Below are 3,319 nucleotides of genomic sequence, written 5' to 3' on the forward strand. Positions count from 1 at the left end.
ATTCAAAAGTAAGTGATTTCTTACTTCAGCTTCAAGTTCAACTAGCTATATGCCTTCAAACTTTTAAAATATTCCTAGCTATGTGGCTCTAAGTTTTGGAGCTCTGCTCTGGATCTGCTTTGCCTGGTATTCTGTGATATGGCTGATGGCGAACTACACTGCACCTCCACCATAGCCGCCATGAAGCCCCATCTCCAACCCTTGTATTCTAACAGAAATAAAAGCAACAACAAATATGTCAATATTATCTAATATTTCTAGTCCTTATACTACTTTTTAAAATATTTTATTAAGTTTTATAAGCTTTTTTTGCTCTTTGGAAAACAATCTTTTTGTAAAAGTAATATTTATAAAATAAAATATAATATCCTCACATGTTAACCGAATATGTTGTTATTATTAAGTGCTGTCGAAATGGTTCTGACTCACAGTGACTTGGTATAGGGTTTCCAAGGCTTTAAATCTTTGATTTTATATACATGTGTTTTTCATTGCTGGTATATCATTATATTGGACCAATTTCTGGTTAACTTTTTATATCAATTAAATATAAATTGAAATATGCAAATTTTCTATAGTGTAATTGGAAGTGTATTTGCTCTGTAGGATAAGCACTGCACTGTGAACCACAAGGCTATAGAATATGCTTGATTCCTTCTTCTGGGACTTATTATATCTTAAATGTGATAAAGTACTTTTGCTTTAAAGTATACTTTGGTTTCCAATGGAGGAGTAATAAATTTTGCACTTAAATCTCTGTTCTGATATATAGATATAGAGAAACATTACTTAGAGAAGCTCAGAATTTGGAAATCACTCTTTTAAGATTGATTTTCAGGAGAATGGATAGTTATTATTTTAAAATTCTGGATTTTATGTTGCTTCTTATTCATATATTAGCCACTCTAAAGTGCTCCATGCATTTTGTACTCCATGCATGCCTCCTGGTACTGATGGTTTTCTGTAATCTTTTCCCCTGAGTAACTGCTTCTAACCAATGTAAGGCAACTATGTTGAGGGGATGTCACTAACATGATTAAGTTACAAAATACTGTGCTTCTCATCATTCATTCTATTCCTCTAAAAACAATGTCAGGGGTTAGAATCAGCATAAGACTGGTTCCTCAGAGGCAAACGTCAATTGTATCTTCACTTTTTTTCTTTTCCATTATTTAACTGTTTGTTCTTGGGATAAAAATATTCATTTGAAACAAACACAAAACTCACAAGAATTAGTAGTCCTGGTCAAGGTATCTCTGAACCACAAGGTCGGCGGTTTAAGCACATGAGTCACTTGTTTGAAACAATATACAGGGTCGCTATGAATCAGAACTGACTCGATAGCACTAAACAACAACAATTCATGGCTAAGCAGTTTCTTGGAGTCCTGGTGTGGCATTTGTGTGCTAATGTGCTGAACTTTGGAAAAGTTGGTTTGAACAGCAACATGGGGATCAAGTTCATCAGGTGCTCCTTGGAAATCCTATACAGGGTTGCTATGAGTCAGAACCGACTTGACTGGACTTAGCAACAACAACAAATGGTTTATTAGGATAAAAATGGAGAAGTAGCAAGATGTAACATGGAATGCAAATATGGGCAGTACCTGGAAATTCAGGATACAACTCAGGGTAAGCATTAAAACAAAACAAAAAAAACCCAGATACAACTAGAGAAAAGGTATACAGGTGAGATCTGGGAAGATTCCTGAAGCAGAGAGCATGTTTCTCCCTATCATAATCAGGTAAGTTTCCGATAACTTCCCTGCTGAAACAGGCCTCAATTTGAGCAACATTTGGGTAACTTTCCTCTCCACCAAGATAGTTCTGCCCTCAGTCTCCAGGGTTATATACTAACCTACAATGGTAGCAGTGGTTGTGTGCTGTCCAGTCCGTTCTGACCCATACTGACCCTGTATATGATTTCTGAGGCTGTCAATCTTTGTGGAACAGAAAGTCTCCACTTTCTGCCATAGATTTGAACTTCTGACATTTGGTTAGCATCCCAGATCATAATCCACTACTTTATCAGGAAACAAACTGTCATTTTAGAAGGAGACCCTCATGTTGCTAGAAATTTATGGAGGTCTTTGGTCAACAGATACTAAGGAACTGAGGTCCTTAATCCAACAACCCATGTGAAAGGAAATACTGCCACAGACTGTGTGAAATTTGTAGAGATGGCTACAGTCCATCAACACTTTGATTGCAATCTGTGATATACTCTAAATTAGAGAATCTAACTGAATTCCTGACTCACATAAATTATTTGTTGTTTTATTCCCTAAGATTTGAGGTAATTTCATATACGGTAATAGATAACTAATACATTGTTGTTGTTGTTGTTGTTATAAAGTGCTGTCAAATCAATTCTGACCCATAGCAACCCTGTACAGGGTTTACTAGGAGAAACAGGTGAATTTGAACCATCAACCGTATGGTTCAAAGCGACTTTGAAGTCCAGCGCATTAATCCACAGTGCCATACCAGGACTTCAACTAATACATTAATATATAAATATGTTTCTTTATCTTTCCTGTAAGATATATAAGATAATTCAGTACTAATTATAATTTAGGCTAAATAATTATCTAGTATGTATAATTAATTGGGTGATAAACATGTAATAATTTGTAATACTTAAATATCATGATATCAGATTTGTTGTTGTTAAGTGCCATTGGCTCATAGTGACACTGTAAGGGTTTTTGTGGCTTTTTAAATGTGTGAGAGCTGAACACCTCATCTTTCTCCCATAGAGAAAGGTAGACTCAAACAGCATACTTTGTGGCTCAAAGTTCAATGCTGATCATATGTAGCCACTGTGCTCCCTGTACCGTATTTATTATCATTTTTTATCCATGTACTCATATTCTGATTTATGTTTTATTATTTTTGAAATCATTATATATGAATTACACATATTACTTTAAAATAGTCTCATGTTGTTCAGAGATAGTAGAGCCTGTTCAATAATGTACAATAATTCAGGACATCACTATTATAAACCTAATAGTCTATAAATAGTTTTATTTAATACGATTAAAATAGAATTGTGGTTAAGTGTTGTCAAGTCTATTCCAAGCAGTAGTGACTCTGTTCAGGGTTTCTGAGGAGCAGCTTGATGGTATTGAATTGCCAAACTAATCCTACAGCACGACACCTGGAGTCTTGATATAGAATTAGCATGGGTTAATAGTTAGCTTCCAACATAAATCCAAGATCATTTTAGTTCAAGGAAACATCACTTCGTCTATTTAAAAATGTTTTGCTTGGTTTCAAGATAATATACTTAGACTCTGAACACAAATTTGAAGTTT

Source organism: Chrysochloris asiatica, unplaced genomic scaffold (genome assembly GCF_000296735.1).
Source record: "Chrysochloris asiatica unplaced genomic scaffold, ChrAsi1.0 scaffold00229, whole genome shotgun sequence".
NCBI lineage: Eukaryota > Metazoa > Chordata > Mammalia > Afrosoricida > Chrysochloridae > Chrysochloris > Chrysochloris asiatica.